The sequence below is a fragment of the Cyanistes caeruleus genome, chromosome 9 (genome assembly GCF_971803275.1).
Source record: "Cyanistes caeruleus chromosome 9, bCyaCae1.hap1.1, whole genome shotgun sequence".
Lineage (NCBI taxonomy): Eukaryota > Metazoa > Chordata > Aves > Passeriformes > Paridae > Cyanistes > Cyanistes caeruleus.
This window is the reverse complement of record NC_141709.1, coordinates 17,466,363-17,487,148: the sequence shown is the minus strand read 5'-3', so window position 1 is coordinate 17,487,148 and position 20,786 is coordinate 17,466,363. Positions and strand designations below refer to the sequence as shown.

The 20,786-nt window shown below is 37.3% G+C and overlaps 1 long non-coding RNA gene across 1 annotated transcript; it reads left to right on the top strand.

The window, feature by feature from the left end:
* The first annotated feature begins 491 nt into the window (after positions 1-491).
* On the top strand, positions 492-20,519 carry LOC111932780 (uncharacterized). Its single transcript, XR_002866335.2, has 3 exons — positions 492-904; positions 2,001-2,072; positions 9,254-20,519. It is a non-coding gene; the product is annotated as an uncharacterized LOC111932780 (long non-coding RNA).
* Positions 20,520-20,786: the final 267 nt, after the last annotated feature.

Here is a 20,786-nt window from a genome sequence, read left to right as displayed (position 1 = left end):
ACAATGTACATGGAACCTGTAGGTAAGAGAAGGAGGATAATGGGGAAGTTTATATTTAATTTACCTTTAATTTTCATGATTGACACGTACTTGTCTGCAAGCAATCAGTTCTCTCTCATAATGCAAAATAAATGCATACGGAACAAACTACAGTATCCATTCAACCAGATCTGTATCAGGATTCTTACAGTATGTTCTAAGGCGCACCTAAACCCTTGATTTTGAAGTTATTGACATACCTTCATTAAATTCCAGCCATACATCTTCTCATTTTCCTGCTTTGTTTTTGATCAAGTTTCAGCACTGTCTGTATGTAGCTGTATGCCAACATTACATCAGCCAAAAATACTGCATGCTTTTAACTTGGTGTAGAATACAGATCTTGTGTGTCTAGCTTTTCAAGACGGTGACCTTACAAAATCACAGTTGATTTTCAAAGGACTTTGAGAAACAGTATTCATACATTTAAAGAAGGAGATGCTTATATAAAACATTAAAATCACCTTTAGGCTTTAATTCCACTTAATTTCATGTAGCTCTCAGTCACAAAAGATGGAAAGTTAGTCAGTGGTTGTTTCCAGTTTTTATGCAGGTAATCTCAAGATCCCCTTCCCCTGCCCATTCCTTCTTACTCACACCTTTTCTGTCAAGAGCTCAAACACTTGAGACAGGTGAGGAACCATCCAAACCTTGTCCAGACTAACCAGTGTGACCACTGCAACCTTATTCCAGTTTCCAGAAAAGTATTTCAATGTGCACTGACACTAGGCTCTTAGATGTCCTTCTCCTTGCTGCAGCACAAGGGAAGAAGGATGTCAGTTTGCCAGAGTACACTGTTTAAACCAGCTTAACTACCAGCTGAGGGGAACTGTGTGGTTAGAAGAAACAGGATCATTTTACCAAGGTAGATATTCTGAGGGAAGGAGGATGAGGGGAAAATTTGAAAGGTGGAGGGAAACGAGAGCATGCAAAGGGGCAAGTGTAGCCAGATCAGGTTGGCAGGGCAAGGGTTTGATGGGAAAGGGAGAAGCACTAAGGCGAGGAGCTGCTGCTGCCACCTCTGCTCTTCTTCAAATCTTCTTTGGCCAAGAGCAGATTTGACCACAGAATGAGAACTGCTCAGCACTGCCTGGCTCCAGGCACCAACCATCGTGGGAGAGGAGGGGAACCTCACATAGCCTGACACAGGCTGATGCCTCTGAAGTTTGCTCAGCAGCCAGTGACTTAACTGTGACATTCTGGTCACATTTCCTGACCACTTTATGGTATTTCAACAGCTCATTTGACACAGAAAAATTGTGCCTTATTTCTAACATATGTTGCTACATGCAGGCGAGCCTTCTGCTGACGAAAAATTCTGGCAATTTGTCTAGAAACTTAGTATTTGGCTCCCAGAGTGGAATGCCAAAGTGTAGGCATCGTCTCTGTACGTGTCTCTAAGCCATTTAGTCATCCTGTGCTCATATTACAATCAACTGAAAAAAATTCATTCCTAAGGTGAAGTACAAGTTTTCCTAGTATAGGCATTTAAAGCAAGTCCAATAATTTTTTTTTCGGTGTTGAAATAGATGGAACATTTCTATTGATGGATATTTGGATCTTGCTGTGACTTCTTAGAATATGTGGGAGACATGCAAGAGCACAAGCCTGGCTGCACAATTTAGTTTAGATGACCTCTTCCACTCTTTGACATCTTCAGTCTGGTGACCTGGGTGGAATCATGGTTGCTCCCCTCTCAGAAGGTTTGCCAGAATGCAAGCAGATTCTACAGATTTTCTTTCCTTGATATGTATGCTATGGAGCCAATTGATTATGGGAAAAATGAGGAGAAATGCAAAACTAAATCTGTGAAACTCCATTTTTTTAAAAGAGATGCATGTATTTATTTTTGCCGTATGACCTGCCAAGTCTCTAAACTGGTTTGCTTAGAGAGAGCTACAAGTAATTCTTTGCTTAGCAAAGCAATTGCCACATCATATTTTCTGTACTGTCATATATAGTTATTGAAGTGGAATGCCTCAGGTGACATGAGTGACAGATTGGTTTCTTTACGTTGATGGTTTTGCAAGACTGTAAGTAAAGTTTCGTAATAGTTATTAATGTTTTGAAATTTTGTAGTGTTATCAAATGTTAATCACTCCATGCTAACATACGAGTCAGCAATATCATCATACCCAATAACGTAAACTTTACTTGTGTGAGCAGGATTTGAAATCACTGGGAACTTTTTTCACAATGAAATTTCTCCTGATATTTATCTCGGATGTAAATCTTTGTTTAATTTGTCTTAGTGATCCATATGATTGGGTAAATAATGCAATTATGCAACTAATGATATTTCATTAGAAACCCCAGAAGTTTAGGTAAAAACCTGTGACCTTGTACCTGCTTCCATAAATATCTTAGCATTTCTCTTTCAGAGCTGCTTTATCAAATATTGTGTTATAAATGCAAACACAAACTCACAAATACCACTGAGAAACAGTATTTGTAATTAAGAAGACTTGTGTAATATTGTAAAATTAATTACTAAAGTCCCTCTTTGATGCACAGAAATTTAATTAGTATAGTCTCCCTTTGTTGAGAAAAGTCATTTAACCAGTTTCATGGAGTGAAGAATCAATTTTATACCTAAAAGTTGCTGTGTTTATTCCTGAAATCCCCATACCAATGAAAGTTCCAGTATGGTGAATTCCTTGTGAATCCCTGATTTTCTTACTATCTAAACTATCATAAATCTTTCTGTAATTCTAAAGCTACCTTGTGATTTTATAAAGTCACGTGTAGCTTAACAGAAAATAATAAAGCTTCACTGGGATGGAACAATAACAATATTATTGTTGATAGAAATCCTGAAGCAAATATTTGTATGTTTCTCTGATATTCTGCTTTCAAAATTTGTGTTGTTACCACATTGGTCATGTACATTTCTCCTCATTTATCATATGCATATGTTAAAAAGAAACACTAGCACAGGAGCAAATCTTGTGGGAGTCTTTGGGTCTGGGTGGGCTCTGGGATCCTGTGTGGAAATGATGTCTGCTTGGGAGACAGGACAGGCATCCCAGGGAGGGAGGCTTTGAGCCTTTTCCACTCTGAAAATCCTTGTCAACATTGCTTTGGTGTTACTTCCAAGTTCCTGTTTCTCACTCACAGAATGATGTGTGATGCATTTGTTACCCTTTTCAAAATCTTGTTTCGCAGCTCTATTACATGAAAAAGAATTTGACCAGCATATTTGGTGCATTATATTTCTGTGATCTTCAGTGATGCTTTGGGGTAAATAAGATTGTGTAAATGAAAATTTAAACCATGCTTTGGTTGATCTGGTGCATGGAAGACTTCTGAAAGCGAGTGGCTACAGCAATAGCACAGCTGTGCTGTGAGGAGTGCCAGGGTGCTACTGCAGTGCTGTGAACAGCTGGGTTTGTTTACTAGTGGTGCTCTCCTGCTAGAGGACAAGCAGTTACAAAAGCAGTAATAAATGTCACTGCAGCACAACAGAAACTATGGAGATAGAGACATTAAATTGTGTCAGTTCCTTCTGTGCCCAGAGGCTTTAGTTTAGCCAAGCCAAAGTGTTACAAGATTGAATCTGTTGTTTGACACCGTGATGCAGTCTGTCTTCCCTTTATTCCAGGTGTTTTGTCCCAAATGTGAAGTATTCTCTTGGGGTATTTAGCTTACCCTGCTATATCTTAATGACATAAATTAATCTTGTGGTTCCCTATGCATCTCTCTCTTAAGATTTATTTTCCCCAAGTGTTGTTAGACACAACTGCACAACTGCAACTACCAGATCTTATTTATTTAGGTTTTCTTCTCATGGCTGAGTTTGTGAGGAAGAGACCAAACTGAAAAACCCCAAGAAGTAACATAAATATTAAATAAAAATAAATAAAACTTATTTAATAAGAAGCAAGTACATAAAGAGTAACCTCCTTTTTATTAATATTGAATCCAGTCTCAGCTTATGACTCTTTAAATTTCAGTACTGAAATAAATCCATTTTACTAGACAATTATTTGTAAGTGCTAGTAAAATTTATTCCCCTTTCTCACAGATTGTCAAAATATACAGACTTATTAATATTAGATGTGGCATATATAACTTCTCAGTGAAGGTAGTGCTAGTCAAATTCAGTGTTCTTTAAAAATAATTGATATGAGCATGCCTTGAAGGTTAGGCAGTTACATGAGAAAAGTAAACAAAACTTCAGTTTGAACAAATGTGGTCCCTAGACTGCCATTAAACCTATTCTTAGGAACTGCGAGAGAGGAAAAGGTAAACAGCACTCCATTTGACTTTGCTATTGTAATGTTCAATCTTCATAAAAAATGGCTTTCTCTTTTGGAGAAATTTGATATAACAAAAACCCTGTTCTGTACTAACCAGCAAAATTAAGTTGAGTTTCTTTAATATCCTGCATCTCTATTCTTTGACGTTATATTACTTTGTTGATGCTGCCTTTTTTGTTGAGGTGGGAGTCAGTAGATTAAAGATAATTGAAAAATGGGTCAGATTAGCTGTTGGAGAATAATTCTGGATTTGAATTTACAGACTTGAAATTTTATTTTCAAGGAACAAAGCAAATATTAAAAGGCTAATGCAGCACGATTTTAGCTGAATTCATCATCACGACAAGAAAGAGTGAATTTTACTTCACTGTAAAATGTGAGATTAAGAGGAATTTGATTCTTACTGTCCTTTGGTGCGAGTTAGTGTTAACAAAACACTGGCAGAGATCATATCACTTACTAGATATTTTCTGCTGCTTTGGGCTACTTGTCAACTCAAACTGTAGAAGTCAGTGTAAACAACTTAAAATTTTAGCCCTGACAAAAAAATATGCATGGAAAGGAAGGGGTATTACTACTACTAATCAGTTTCCCATCTGTTCAGTATAAAGGGAAAGAAACATCTTAGATCTGATTTAAGGACAAGTTCTGAAGCAGTTTTCTTCAGTATCTCTACACTGTTTTTTACAGACGTTCTCTGTCTTTGAATGCAAGAACAACTTTAACTCAGCCCGTTTAAGAGCAAGATGAGTACAGCATAAACTGGTGCTAAGGCACTACATTCTGGTGTGTGGAGCAATCCTCCCATCGCAGCCAGCACCCAAATATATTCTTTCACCAAATCAGGGTCACAGAGTCCACTTCTAGTGGCTTCGTGAATTGATCGAGGAGTTACGAAAGAAGGGCTGAGGAGAAACATCCAGCACTTAGCTAGAAAAGCTGTGTGGTTTGTAGCAAAGGGCTGAATGTTGAACTCTGAAAGTCTCAAGGATTTTAAAACAACTGTGTCATTGTATTTTGTATTTTGATGTGTTAGGAGTCAAGTTAGGGTCTCTTGTAAAGCTTGAATGCTGGCATTCCAAACTGTTGCCTTTGAACTTGTAGCTGTTTGATCAGCAGTGCTTAGAGCTTTGTGAGTGTAACTGAAAAGAATGCAAAGTACATAGAGGAAAAATGTTCTTACATTGAGTGTTTTCCTTAGAACAAAGAAAAACTACAAATTCATAACACTGATCAGTTATTATCAGAATGTGTACTTTCAGCTTATTTTATTAGTAGCTAGATAGTATAGGATTTTAAGTTTGAAAAACTGATTTTATTTTAGTCCAGTTATCTTGTTCTTTCCGAGTGATATTTAACTTCAAAATAACATCAGACCCATTTTTGTTTCCTGGTATCTGTCTCCATTATCTAAACCACACTTACTCCTGCTGATACCACAGGAACATCTTGGACTATGTATCTCCTCCCCCCACCTCCTAGTTTGGTTCCTTCAGATTTGGTTCCAAACGGTGTGGTTGGAAAGGAAAAGTACCTTTCAAATGAGGAGTAAATACTCCTTGGCAATCTAGATATCTAGAAAGTCAAAGCCATCCTCCTGTAAGATTCCAGTTACAAACCTGGGCTCCTTGTTGCTTTGGTGAGGCAGTAGTAAGGAGAATGTCTGCTGGTGGCAGGTGCCCAGGTTAGTGAAAACAGTGAAGTACTATTGATTTTCCAAATGCTGCATACTTTAGAACTTTAAGGGGTTTATAATCTCAAAGATAACTTGCATTTAGGCAAAAATCAGAACTATACACTTTTAAAATAAGATAATGTAGCTTAAGACATAAGAAAAACAAAAATTCATATTAGATTAAAGTTCTCTACTCATTCTTTCTTACAAAACACAGTCCTGTTCTCTAGGTTCACACTTTTCCCCATGATCTTTCATGGATTGCAGTAAACTTGAAGGGTTCATTTAGGTCCTTAGAAAAAAAAAAATCTTTTTAAAATCAGTTGGAGAATTAGCTTTGTATTAGTTTCCTGATCTTCTCAGCAGTCTTCTATTCTCTGATTTTACTGCAGGTTCCTCCTTGCCTCTCATTCATTCTTTTTCTTCTTTTATTTTTAGCAGAAAATTATGTACGAGACACAAATAGGACTACTAGACTTGTTTGTCTCCTTTTCTAACTTCTCAGGAAAGCAGTAATGATAACGTTCAAAAAGTGTGCAAAGCAGGGATTGTCTTCCCCTGTTAATCGGTGCAATTGTTTTCACTTTGTCTTTTGGCAGAGGGAAACAAGAAGGGAAAAGCAAACAGAACAAGGTTGAGTCTAATAATGCAGAAACATATTGACATTCACTCAGGTAGATACAGTACAGTGTGCTTCCTGCTGAATCCCACACCTGCATGTGCAGAAGTTAATCTTGTTGGAGGTAGCTCCCATTTTCTAGTGCAAGTCCTAGATGCAGGGGAAAAAACTGACTGTACAACTTGCATAGTTTCTGCATAGAAGGTGCCTTTGTGCTGATAAGGGTTAGGGTGTGCACTGGGTCTCAACTTAATCACAAGTCCCTGTGCTAGCAGCACATTAGTTTTTGAAAGACAGAGAAAGATTTGGAAAGATTTGGCTAGATATAGGTAGCTTTGACCTTGTTTGTAAATAATCTGTAGCATCTGTGCTGATCTTTTCCTTTATAAAATGCAATATTATGCAATATTGCAAAACACTGTAGGCAGATAACAGTATTAATTAGATTAACAGATTAATTAGCAGTCCCAAGAATAGTAAAAAATCTTTGGACCTGCTGTTGCAGTATTTGATAGTGTTTCTATTTTCCTGCTTTTTTTTGTTTCATGATCAGCTCTGAGAAATTTTCCTGAAATGCTGTAGGAAAAAAAGAAGCCTGCATTATCATCTAGATTACCCAATTTCAATCTTAAATATTAATATTAATAGTAAATATTTTATTTTGTTACTGACTTTGTTGGAGCTTTAAGATCTGCAAAGTATTTCAATTAAATGTGAAATCTGGCTAGGCAAACAAAATCTTGAACTGCATTTTTCAGATGTTTCACAGGATGCTTTCCTCCCTCTCTCCTCTTACTCTGAGAAGCAGGCTTGACTTAGGCACCTCTTGACAAAGAGCAGAGGCTTGAGCTGAGATTGTATCACCTTGGAATTTTAGAATCTCAGGAGGAATTTGAACTTGAGGTGTTACCTTTTCAAACATGTAGCACGGCCAGGCAGAGACAGACATTCAGTGGGGGAGGCAGAATTCTAGTGTGAGAGGCCAGAATTGGCTGAATTTCAGCTTCCAAACTCTTTTAATACAATCTTTAAACTCTTACTGCACAATTCTGCTTAAATCCAGACTTTCCTATCTCGTCTTGAGTCCAAAGCTATGTCCCCAGAATCTGAAAGCTTGTATCCAATTCTTCTGTTCTTCTGGCTTCAATATTTCTGAATACTTCATAGATTCTCGTCCAAATCCCAAACTTGTTCAAAGTTCAGTGTTCATTCTTTGTTACTTGTTTGAAAAGACCGAATAAATTAATTGGGAAGTCATGTGTAGTGGCGTGCAAAATACATAGCTAACAGTTTTGATTCTTAGCAAGATTTTTGAATTCAGCATGCACTGAGAATTTTCTTTCATTGATTGTGCTAATTCCTAAACCTTTTTATGATAAAGGTTATGCTACTTCCATTTTCTGGGAAAGAAAGGAGGGAGCCCTAAGAACTGGAACTCAGACACTTACAGAATATAAATATGGCCTGCTTTGCCAATGAATTGACTAATGCATTGCTTGGTGATTCACTTGAACCAGGAATCTGAGAAACAAAAAACCCTAGACTCACAAAGGCCTTTATATACTACAAGAAAGGAAGAATGGGGTCAGACACTTTTTTTTGACTAAGCCTTGGTGACACAGGAGAAATTTAAAGTCAAAAGAAACTAACAGAAGTATGCAGGGGAACAGGAATATTTTCTTGCTGCCAGGAAAGAAACAGGCAAGTTTTGTTCTGCCTCTTTGGATATTTTGCCAGCAGTCAGAAGGGTAGACTCCCATTTGAGAGAGGCGGGCAGGGGAACAGCCTTCATTAATCTCTTTTGCAATCTCCCCCTTCACTGTGTCCTGTAACTTCCATTCATAGCTTGATGTTATTTAATTCTGAAGGAAAACTCTGTTTTTAAGAAGGAAAATTGCAGCTAAAAATGCTCATAAGTTAAACTGTCACTCCAGTTAGTGTTCATAACAGCTCTATATTTTGTCTTGATCACTTGGCAAATACAGCATGTTTTCCACATGTTTCTGTAGCTGTTGCCCAGCAATTAATTCCCCTATTAGTTGTGGGGTTTAATTGCCTTTACCCATCTAGGTTCTCCATCTCCTTTGTTCCACCAACCCTAGCAATCCTCTCTCTGTCAGTAGCAAAGGGGCAAGTAACAGAGACTGTTAAGTGCAATGGAGATATTGTTAACATTAGGTTGTTTTTGTATCTTTAACTTCATTTATCCTTCAGAAGAGTAGTCCCCGGTGAAATATTTTATAAGCACTTGCTTTCAGAGACAGGGATAATTATTACAGGAAAAAATACGCCAAATATGTATTTATTACATATGTTTTTAAGCTCTTTTTTTTCTGTATAGCTTACTTGTGCCAGATAAGTGAACTGACCTATAACAGCAATATGGCTGAAGTATGCAGAGAACTACACAGAAATCCTTTGACCAAGAAAATTATACAGGTTTAATTGAATTACAAAAAATTTCATCATAAATCCAGCTTTATAGTCAAAATATTTGTCTGTTCAGAGGCTTCATTTTCCCTTAATGACATATTTTAATTGAAAAAATATATTTGATCTGGATATACCCAGAGACCCAACTCCAACTTTGTAAATATTTTTGTCTTCAGTCTTGGAAGTATTCTGCAATGTATAATGGTCCTTTTTTTGTTTTCTTTCAAGTGTCTTTGATTTGAAGATGAGTGACCCAACCCTTTACTAATTTTGCTTCAACCATGCTTCCAGAAGAAAAACAGCAAATAAAAGTCAGTTGCTTGTGTCTACCTTCAGGTTCAGAGATTTTCCTTTACACAGCTGTCTGAATGCTGAAGTGTTTACTACTGAAGAAGATCAAAAACTGCCTTGTGTTACTAAAGAAGCATTAATTCTCTCTAGATCTGAGAGAAGTTGTCAGAAGATTTTTCAATTGCAACCTAGATTTATAATTTGATGGTATGTAGTTCATAACAAGTCTGAACCTGTAGAACCTGGAACATTTAGATAATTTAGTTCTCATTAATTTGCATTTATTTGTAATCTTCATGTAGTTGTGCAACTCTGTTAAAAGGACACATATTCTAATCTTGTTTACACTGTCTGTATAGTAGTTTAAGCTTTATGGATTTAATTTGATGATAGAAAGGAGAGGAAAATCAGGTTCAAAGTGTATGAGATTTAGACGTGTAAGACCTGCATGTGTGAGCATGCCTTGTTAGCAGGCTTAAAGCAGACATATAGAAGTTTTGTTTCCTTCTCAAGACCAGTTCCTCTGTGTCAAGGGATCATCAGTTAATGTTATCTTCTGAGCCAGCTCAGTGGATGTCGCATCAATCCTGCTTTAAATTTGCCAACAAAACTTCTCTGCTTATATCTGCAGTTAAAAAATTAGAGTGTGATCATTTCCAGGCAGGAAATAGCTGCACTCCCAACTGCTAACCCTTGTGGGGTGGCAGGGTATGACCACACAGCACAGCATGTGTCTTGCAGGCTTTTCCAAGCCTCATGCTGTCATGTGTGTCTCTGTGACAGCATAAAAATACACAAACCTGCCTGTACCTTTTCATGTTTGCTACTACCAGTAAGGATGCGCTGCTACAAGTGAAATGGGAGGAAACTGTCATTCTCAGTTAATATGGGCTTTATTATGAGACTGAATTTACTTTGGGATAGACCCAAGGACCAGCTCTTTTTTGTTTCCCAAGTGGGTACCTATACTAACATAGATTGCACTGAGATATTGCTAAGTATCACTTTCAGCTTGACAGAGGAGCTTTGTGCAAAATATCCATTTCAAATATTCTGATATTGATACTCTGAAATTCTACAGCACATATTTTTATATATTTGAAGAACCAAATGAACTTGCTTTACTCTTCTCAGACTGTAGCCAGCACCAGTAATCAGTACCAGAACTGTGTAAGAGGGTTTTGTTTCAAAATTCAGATGTTTTCTGCTTTTCATTTGGTCTCTATTTGAGGCCAAGTGAATTTTTCCTTTTTGTGCCTTTTTTGGAGCTGCTTGATATACTTCCTCAAGTGCAGCAGAAGGTGAAAAGTACATGAGAGACAGAAAGGATTTCTGAAGAAGAGGATGTGACATCAGAAAAAGGGAAGTTTGGAAATTGTAGCTTTTCTGCACATTAAGACACTCTTTGTTGTACCTTAATGCAATACTGGATCCTAATTTAACCTGACTTATGCTATGCTTGTTACCATTCCCTCTTGTAATCAGCACACTCTTAGAAACAGTAGTGCATATGCAAACAGCCTATTACTAAGTTTTGATTGTGAAATTTACAATTTTGATTCTGTGGTGTCATCACCTGCTTTTTAATGTATAAATGGCTCTACAAGCAGTGAGACATAAAAGAAATGGGCCTCGTTTTAGTAATGCCTGTGAAAATTAGTAAAAAAGTGTATCTAGCTGATTCAGCTTGAACTATTTTATTTTTTGCTTTTCTATGAAGAGGAATAGAAGCAAGACATGAAGTCATAGGAATTTTTTCATATGTGTTGTATTGGTGGCAGTCATTTTTTTGCAGCATGATTTTATTCCTTCCTTATTTTTACTTCTGTTTACTATTAGTAGTCCTTGTTTTCTTTTCTTAAAAAGGCAGTTTTTAAAGGACAAAAAAGAGTACCTTCCCATTAATAACATCTTGCTTTATATGGGTATTTCCAAACATAAAAATAAACTGATAAAATTCAAAGGCATGTATTCCCAGAAATACATCCAAAAGTGACATTGTACACATGTGTGATCAATATATTTAGCTGAAGACTGCCAAGACCAAACTAGTCATTCTCCTTTTAGTAGCACTGTGAATACACAGCTAAGAACTTCCCTCACCTTGCTTGAATTCTGATTTGATAAAAAGAAAATGCTTTTAGTGATACGGTTCACGTCACTGTATTTATCCCACTGCTTTTGGTCTTGCACTCTTCTCCAGACTTTCAGACTTATGCTCAATTAACAGTGTTATTAGCACAGGGCCTCCAAAACCTGGAAGCTGAGCTTATGACTCAGGGATACTGAGCTTAGGTCAGGGGTACAAGGACAGGTCCGTACAAGGGATACAGAGAAACCAGAAGCTCTTATTCAGAAGTTCTTTTGCTAAGAATTCTTGATCTTGAGACAAATTTTGTTTTTAAATCACTGAACTAAGTCTATTAATGTATAAGAGCTTGAAAATCTTTATGTAATATGACTTGTAAAACTCAACCCTAAAATAATAATGCTATTATTTTAGCATACAGTTTTGAATAACAAACTTCAAAAAAGAGACCAAAAAAACCCCAAAGAAAATCAGCTAATAACATCACTGGGAATTTTAACTAAGGAATGTGACCCCCTTATTTAAAAAAATAAACTAAGAAATGTGCAATTTCAGAATACAATCTGCTCAAATAATTAATTCTTACATGTTTTTAATATTATATGAAAACGGCAGGGACAGTTTTTGCAATTATAGCAAGCCTTTAGAGGAAGTAAGACTTGTGTTAAAATGTGCATCATGTTATCCCTTGCTGAGCACTTGATCTTGTAGATTTTCTAGGAATCTTAAGGCATGACATACAAACTGCAGAAGCTGTGAAGGGAGCAGCATGTGTGCAAATGGAATGATGGATCTGACCTAGCTGTTGCTGACTGCTCTTTCTCAGGATTCCTATCGCTGTTGCGTTCTGTAGGACTGCATATCACTGGTAAATTTTCTTAGCTCCAGTTCTGCACTGCACTTAATGGTTTGTTGTTTTTTTCTTGTTTGGTTGGGTTTTTATTTTTGTAAAGAATGCCTATCCTATAATATCCACTAGCAGTCTCCTCACCCTCAATACACTGTTAAAAAGTTAGGGTTCAGTCATGTCAGTACAAGTTTTCTTTCTTCACTGAGTAAAATGACACAAACTTAAATCCAATGGTGACTTCAAAAATTTCACAATATTAGGAAATAGCTTCAGCTAATAAGTTATAAGGCTTTTGATTACTTCTGATAAATCTAAATGTTATCTAGGGTAATTTGCTTCCTGAGTGACATTTGTAGTTCCAGACTTGGCAGATAAAAGTTTCAGACTTGCTGATAAAATTGAAAACAAAAATTTTCATCACTCTAACAGAAATTGTTTATCTGTAGTAAGACACAGACAATTGACCCATGAGACCAAAGCAGGCTGAAGCCCAAGGAATTCCTGATCACCTGGGATAAAATACTAAAGCAGTATGACAAAACAGTGAGATTGTGTCTCACTAGTGCAGCAAGACAAATAGACCAATAGGAAATGTTTCATCTTAGTAAAACAGAGAAATTGTATTTACTTAATGTAATACTGGTTTGGATTCATAACTCCAGTGAGACACTTCTGGGTGTGTACTGCTGTAATAAAACACACATTCCCCTGAAGAGATTAAAGCTCTTGGCACTAATAAAGAAAGTGATCAAGGTAGCATTTATTGCTTAATGACGTGTGTCTGCTGCATCTGCTCAGAGGTACTACCTTGCCCTTCAGTAAAACTTGCAACAGACACTCCAGAGATAAGTATGGGTGGGTACACAGAGCCAGTCTCTCTCCACTTTGGCTTCATGACTGCACAAGGACGTGTCACAAAGCAAAGCACGGAACTGAAGAACATTTTTTTTCCCAGTGAACAAACAATAAAGTACTCCAGGACAGACTAAGGCTTGTCAAATCCAAGTACCCCAGCTTCCCACACCTTGGGGGACAGGATGAGAAGTAAGGGCTTCATAGTTTAGTTTCAGTCAGTTTCAGAGCCTCAAAAAGACTATGCAGCTGATGGTGTGGTAACAGGTGCTTGATAAAGTGCACCTAAGTCACACCCTCAACACAGGCCTCTATGTAAATTGTACAGTCTAGCCTAAAATGCCTGGCTGCAGTTTGTTAACTTAGGTTCCTTCTAGATTTTATTCCCTGGTGGTTTGTTTGTCATGCAGCTCTCAGCATGTCTTTGCATCTCTTTCTTCAGAATTATGTGTTTTGTTGCTTGCTTTGGCACTGATCTCCATCAGTGGTATGATTTTCTCTGTATTGTTATTTATTTTTTTCTTGTACATATTGCTATTGCTGTAGTTGGTTATGTGTGTGCCCTTCCTCAGAAGGATTTTTCCACTGGGATGAGGGTGGGAGCAGGAGATACAGCCATATTGTGACTTAAAAAGTCTATCTTTTAATTGGTATTCTTATACATTGTCTATAACTAGTACTGTCTGGTAACTCAGATTAACAACAGTAGATACTATTAATTAGCTTCATCCTGGTATGTAAACATAAGCAGTCACACCTGCTTATGTACCAAATAATCAAGTAGCAAGTAAAAAAATGGAATATCTAAGTATCTCACCTTTCTTTGGAGTACCTGAGAGAGCCTGATAAAGATAGATAAAGAGAAAACCAGTGAATCCAATGACTGCTGAAACACTGGAATTACAGCTAAGGCTGGTAAAAATGAATTAAGTGAAACTTGTCCTGAAACAGGCATTCTGGCAGCAATTCAAAACTTGACTAATTTTAACAATAAGGTACTTCATGTAATTCTGCTGTTGCTTTCATTCCGAATGTTGCCTTTGTGTGCAGTACTTCATGAGTTACCTTCCAGCTTCAAGTATCTTCACTATTCTTCAGCACAGTCTAATTCTGATCACAGCCACTTAAGTTTACTAAATGTAACACTTTAAAGGCACATATTGGAAGTCTAACAAATGAGATTTTTTTATAACACAACTTTCCCCTTGATTCGTAATACCATTTTAATCCTATGTATACTTTCCCTAAAAGCTCTGACAAAAGGTAGCAGTAAGTATGCTTGCTAAGACTATAAGCTCGTGATGAATATGCAGTTTTACAAAGTTAGTATGCTGGGATGTATAGCAAAGAAAAGTTGGAACACAAAGCTGTGGGAATTTGAGACTATTGCAGATACCAAATCATGTAAACTTTCATAAAATGCTTAATTATTTGAGGAACGTTTTGTTTGGATTTGGGTGGGTTTTTTGTTTGTTTGGGCTCTTCTATAGGACTCTTCTAAAGTGTGACTAATAGTTACTTAATTCCTTTGAGAATCAGCCTAAGAGTACTGGTACTCACCTTGTACTCATAGGTTCTTGTACTCAAACTTGGTTTAGACCTGAATAACTTTTTTTAAGCTTGTCTTTGTTTTGTCTCTGTGCACGTGGCACAGAGACCATCGTTGGGGAGTTTCCACTTTTAAACAAGGTAAGCTCTCTGAGGTTTTTCTGTCAGCTGGGATCTCTGATCCCCTGGTCAAATTATGAGCTCCTTTTAGCACTTGTGGAACCTTCAGCAATCCTGACATTAATGTGGATGATGACTTGCAGAAAGCCACTAATAATTCTCAGTAGGAAATAACTCTTCTCATACATCACAGCGTCACATATATCTCATCCAGACTGGAACAGTCTGAGGGCTTTAGAGTCTGGGATTAGTGAGCATCCTGGGGTTTTTTCATCCTACAGCTTATTTCCAACAAGGCCCTCTTTTATGCCAAAAGACTGGGCATTTTGTGGGGCAGGATTAATTAAATGTCTGTTGGTGATTATATTTGTTTGTTTATTTTTACAGGTGGGGTTTTTTACATTTTTTCCACCTACTGTAAGACCTTACAAAAGATTAAAGTAGGACTTAGTTACCAGTACTTGTCACTTTACTATTTTATGTTGACATGGTGAAGCCAAATAGGTTTGCTAAAACTGTTAAAAAGAAGTGAGGTATATTAGATTGCTTTGTCATAACTTTTTTTTTACCTTGTTTACTATATATTAACTACATCTAGAACAACATTTCTGGAGTTAAAAGCCAGTGTTTCTGACAAGGTAACTACAAGATACTGAACATATAAAACTCTGTGACCCTTTTCAATCTGATTTGGGTATCTTAATTGCTGTTGAAATAGAGTGGCTACTGTGAATGAAAAATGGAGAATGAATTTGTGTTTAAAATGAAGTGGATCAGGACAGAGATGAGTAACAATACTGAATGTACCACAGCCATGAGGATAAGAAAATGTTCATGTGGTTTGTCGTTATACTTTTAACTTTAAGTACTGAGATTAGGACTTCCTGTTTAACTTCTTCACTGACTGTTTTCAGTCAGTGGAGATAGAACACACCTGTGCTTTGGATGGTCTCTCTAGCATAGCGCAACTTAATTTTAATGGTTGTGCAGGAAGATGAAAGAGAGAATCCCCATAATTTAGGCTGAAATTGAATGCTAATTAATCTAAATACACACATCTGTTTAATTCACTGGCTGGTACTGTAATATTGATTTTGTAATGTAAGGCAGGGTAGACCGAGAGTGAGTTATGATTGCTATTCTTAGTGTGCAAATCCACAAACTTGGCTAGACATGTAAGGCATGTAGAAAAGAGTGTAAGAAGAATTCAGAAGTTTGGTCTGAAGTTTTCAGTGTCAGAATTCAAATACATATATCTTTATGAAATGGCTGAATTGTGTCTACAGCCAAGAAGGGACTTATTCAGGTAAAATACAAAAAGATACTATATTGCTAGAGTTGCATTTGTCTTAGAGAAGTATTTATTGTTACTCTCTTGGCTGTTCTGGGGAGTGTCCATAGAAAATACCTGGAGAGTAGACAGAACATGACATGAAAGCATTTGAAACTAAAACGGACTCTTTAGTCTTAGAATATGCAGTTTGCAATCTGCCATCATTGTAAATATTACATCACTTCAGAAATGAGGGAAAGAGAGCAACTGCAAGAAGTTTCAGGAAGTTTGCACGGAAAAGAGTTCTTGCTTTGCTTGTGATGACGTGACACCGTGAGTGTGGTCCTTTTGCAGGGAAATTGGTTTAACCCTGAAGTTCTTCATTTCAGGCAGTGAGGAGCACATGCTAGAATATTTCTTTACTAATGCTGTCAAATGATTCTAGTTACTGCTATGAAAAGCACTGTGGAAATACTGAAATTGTTTTTCAAGCATCTTATGCATACTTGCTGCAAGATGCAGTCTGCTATAAGGGCACTTGTTATAGACAGAATACTCCACTGTAAGTGGTGAATACTGTACTGTAACTGGTATGTTTCATTGTCTAATGATAAGGAGAGACATAGAAGACAAACTTTCATGGACTCCTCAGTCTTGGAAAATACTAAGAAAGAGGGATAGTACTAAAAAGAGAAGTGAAATAGAAATGGGGCTGTGGATATGACTACAAATGCTAAGTGGACTGGGGTTCAGCATGGCAGGTCACATGCAGCTACTGTCTAATGAGCACAGTGGGCTCAGGGCAGAGGAAACAAAACCAGGGGATTTAGCAACTGCACAAAAAACTCCTCAGCTACTGAACCTGTGACCCTGCAGCTTACACTGGACAACGTTATTTCAGCGAATTAATGTGGCAAAAAGACAAAGCTCTTCAAATATTTAAATTAAAAACATCAAGATATCTTTTTGGAAACTCTACTGGGATATTGGGAGAAGGAGGCTTGTTGAGAGGGGTTAATATCCCTGTAATACTGATTTTTCCTCTAATTAAAAATTCTGAGCCCTTAGAATAGATATACCAACTTTATGATTTTTCCATTTAAAAACAGTAATATTGCTGAAGGAATATGCTGATCCTCATATTCTTTTGTTTAGAATTAGAAAACAGATTCTTACATGAAGTGTAAAGGGTGTGACTGCATGAATTATACAAAGGCAATGATGATACTGCCTGTGAGCTCTGAGTGCTTCCTCTGGGGTTAGCTTTCCAAGACCAAACTGAAGAGAATAATTTACTTTCCTGTAGTGGTCACTCCTGAAAATGATGTCATAGGGATGGTCAGATCAGTGAAGTTACATCTCCAAACAGAAGAACTGTCAGTTTGACATATGGCCTTCTAAAATGTGAAGATCGCACAATTTCTTCAGAAATACGCAAACACGTCTTCATTTAAATAAGGACCTTTTAGTTTCTTGCAGAATTCTGTAACATACAAGCAGAGTATGCAAAGATATTTCAAGATTTTGAAGTTTCAAATTAAAAACAAAAAACTTCCCCAATTTCAAAACATCACCAGAATAAAAAGATTACATAAAATCTAAATTCACAGATGGTTATTTCCCCATATCATTATCATCTTGATCCTTAGATGAAATCAATTCATTTTAGTTCCATTTTATTCTGCAGTTATAAAACTTCACATGAGCTGAAAATTAAATTCAATATTTTAAATTTAAAATGTCTCTAGGTTTTTAAAATGGGTCTGTAGTTGTGTAGTCCTTTGAAGTTCTTGTTAATAAAACATAGGCCATTATTTCTCTTCCATTATTTCTCTTCCAGCTGTCTCAAACACTTGTAATTACTGCTGCTAATACATAAGGTATTATGCTTAATGCATAATATAAACATATAGGGAAAAATACTAAAATATGTTTAAATCAAAACACTGAGAATTTTAGTAAAAGAGATAGGTCTATTTACCTGTGAGTGAACAGATGGATATTAAGTGGGGCAGTTAAAAACCAATTGCTTTAAGCACTTGTAGTGCTCCACTACTTTGATCTGTTCTATAAATGTTCTAGATTAATGGATGTGGGATGTACAAATGCTGTGTAGCAAGTATTTTGTTTAGTTTGGGTCAAAGCCCAGTCTGACATGACATAAAAATCCTGTGCATAAAGATTTTATGAAATTTTCTTTACTGGATATTTTGGGCAGAAATCCAAACTGGGTCAGTATAAAGCCAATGCCAGTCAAGCTTGTTTTTGGGTTTCTCTGTTTTTCTGTTATTTGTGTTGGGGCTATCCTCTCTCTGTGAAGCTTAGAAAGGCTCCTTTGGGCTGCAAGAATTCCTCTGGCTCAGGCATTCAGAGCTTTTAGAAACTAGAACAGAATGCTGTAAACAAAAGGGCACTAAACCCAACTGCCCCAGTTCTGTTCTCTGTCCCTGGGTCTTTCACCGGGCTGAGCAGCTATTGACATGTGGCGCATGGGGACAGGAGGCTCTGAAAGGGAGAAGGAGAGCCCAGTGAGGGCTTTGGAGGAGGTGCAAGAGGGACCCAGGGCCTGCACTGTGCCTCCTGTTCTCCTGCTGGAGTTGTATGACACTTCCCTGAGCTGGTTGCACGACCCTTCCCTGAGCTGGTTGCACTGTAGGCTGCATGCAGAGCCATTTTTAATAGAATCCCAAGTTTTAATGCTGCTGGAAGAGTTCCTTGCTTCCCTTGGTGTCTCACATGCTGTTAGTGGTGGAAGGAGCCAGAGGAGGAAAGACAGCAGAGCTGAGCCAGGCGTGGGGCACCAAGGAGTGAAGTTCTAGAGGAGCCAGATGGTGGGGGAGGATAAGACAGCAGTCTGGGCAGGGGGATGGTCCTGTAATGAGGTCTGGAGAGGAGGAAGAGGATGAGGAAAATGCTGGGAGGCAGCAAGGTAGCGGGGGGAATCCCTATTCAGTCACAAGACCACAGCCACCTCCAGTTACACTGCTCATTGTGAGTCTAAGGCAACATCTGAACCTCCTTCTCCTGGAGAAACTCTGTCAACCATTGTCACCTCGGTGACAACCCCTAGCATGCCCCAAAAACCCCATTTACTAAACCAAGACTGTTCAGGCTTTGCTAGCCCCTCACCAATTCATTCTTGGAATCTTCTGTTCTGCCACTGCAAAGCTGAATGTTTCTTTTCACCCCTGAGGCCATGAGAGTAATTTTGACCTAGCTTTACTCTAAAGTTCTGAATTTTCCCAATATGCTGTGTTTCTTTAGTTTCTATATCATTGCCACAAGTACACTAAGAAGTAAAGTTAGAGTTAACTCACACATCTCTAGCTGTTTTCTGGCTCTGTCCTGCTTGGAAAGGACCTAGACCATAAATCATTGTTATCTGCAAGGGCATTCTTGTTGCACAGAGTAAATAGGTTCATAAGAGATGCTTTCATTTGCAGATGTTAGAATCAGATCACTCCTACAGTGAAACTCCAGACTGTATGAAACTCCAGAATGACTTCAGCCAAGTTAATTTACTTTTGCCACAGCCCTATTTACTTACATGTTTTGACATAAACATTAGGTGTAACAATTCCGACAGATAAACTGCCAGAAAACTGATAATATAAAATAGTAATTTTCTACTAGATTAGCTCCTAGAGTTGACTCACCATAGATCAGAGGATGGTATCACCATATATTTAAAACATTTCACTACTGCACTAGATGTACAATTAATGCTAGTTATTACAAGAGAAATAATTGTAGTCCTTCCAGCCAAAAAGTAAAAGGAAAAAGAACAAAGCATTATGTTTTGTAATACCTTCAGTCTCTTTCCTGGCTAGACAGATGAACTGATCTGAGTCACAGAATCAGAAAAAAACATGATCTCTTCCAATTGTTTTACTTTCTCTAAGTACTCAATTATCCCAATTGTTTTTAGTCACTATCCGGTGTCACTTTTAGAAACAATGAGCAATAAATGGAGAGTTTAGCTGTTTCTTTTTAGTGTAATAACAAAAATAATTAGTATAATAACAGAAAGATTTTTGAATAGAAAACTATACCTTCCTTTGATAATAACTTTAATTGATAATAACTTAGTTCTACCTGTTTACTTCTTGATGCAAAGAACAAGAAACAGCTGCTGCTAACCTAAAAGAAACTGCCTGCAGAAGAGGTGGCTCTTTTTAGTCACAGATACACTTATGATGCCAGATAATACTTGAAAATTAAAGCTAGACAATCTAGAGATCAGTAATAAGATGCAATTTTTAACAGCCACTGCAAAGCAGAACATTAAATATTACTATGGGATTTGTAATGCTTGAGATTATTCACAATGGCAAAATATCTTTATGAGCAGATGCTATTACTCAGACACTTCCTTAGGCTGCAAGTTTAAAACCTCTAGGACTGGTCCGGGCTGCTTCCTTCACAGAACCGACTTTAGCAACACCTCTCATGTAAGTTAATCTCAGATAAACGAAGAAAAGAATTCTGATCGTGCATTTTTGCATCTTCTCTGTGCACATAATGAAACCTGTGTCATTTGGGCAAAGCTGCCATATACAAATAACAAGGCTTCACAGTTTATTGGCATATCACTCAAAATCTCAATCTTTACAAGACTGTAAAAATAACATGTGTGGTTGAAAGCTTCATGACAAATATTGAAATCTTGGAAATGTGATTTAGTAGTAAGTCTATTTTAATCAGGAAGACTAAGTGTGAAAGGCTTAGTCCTGAGCTA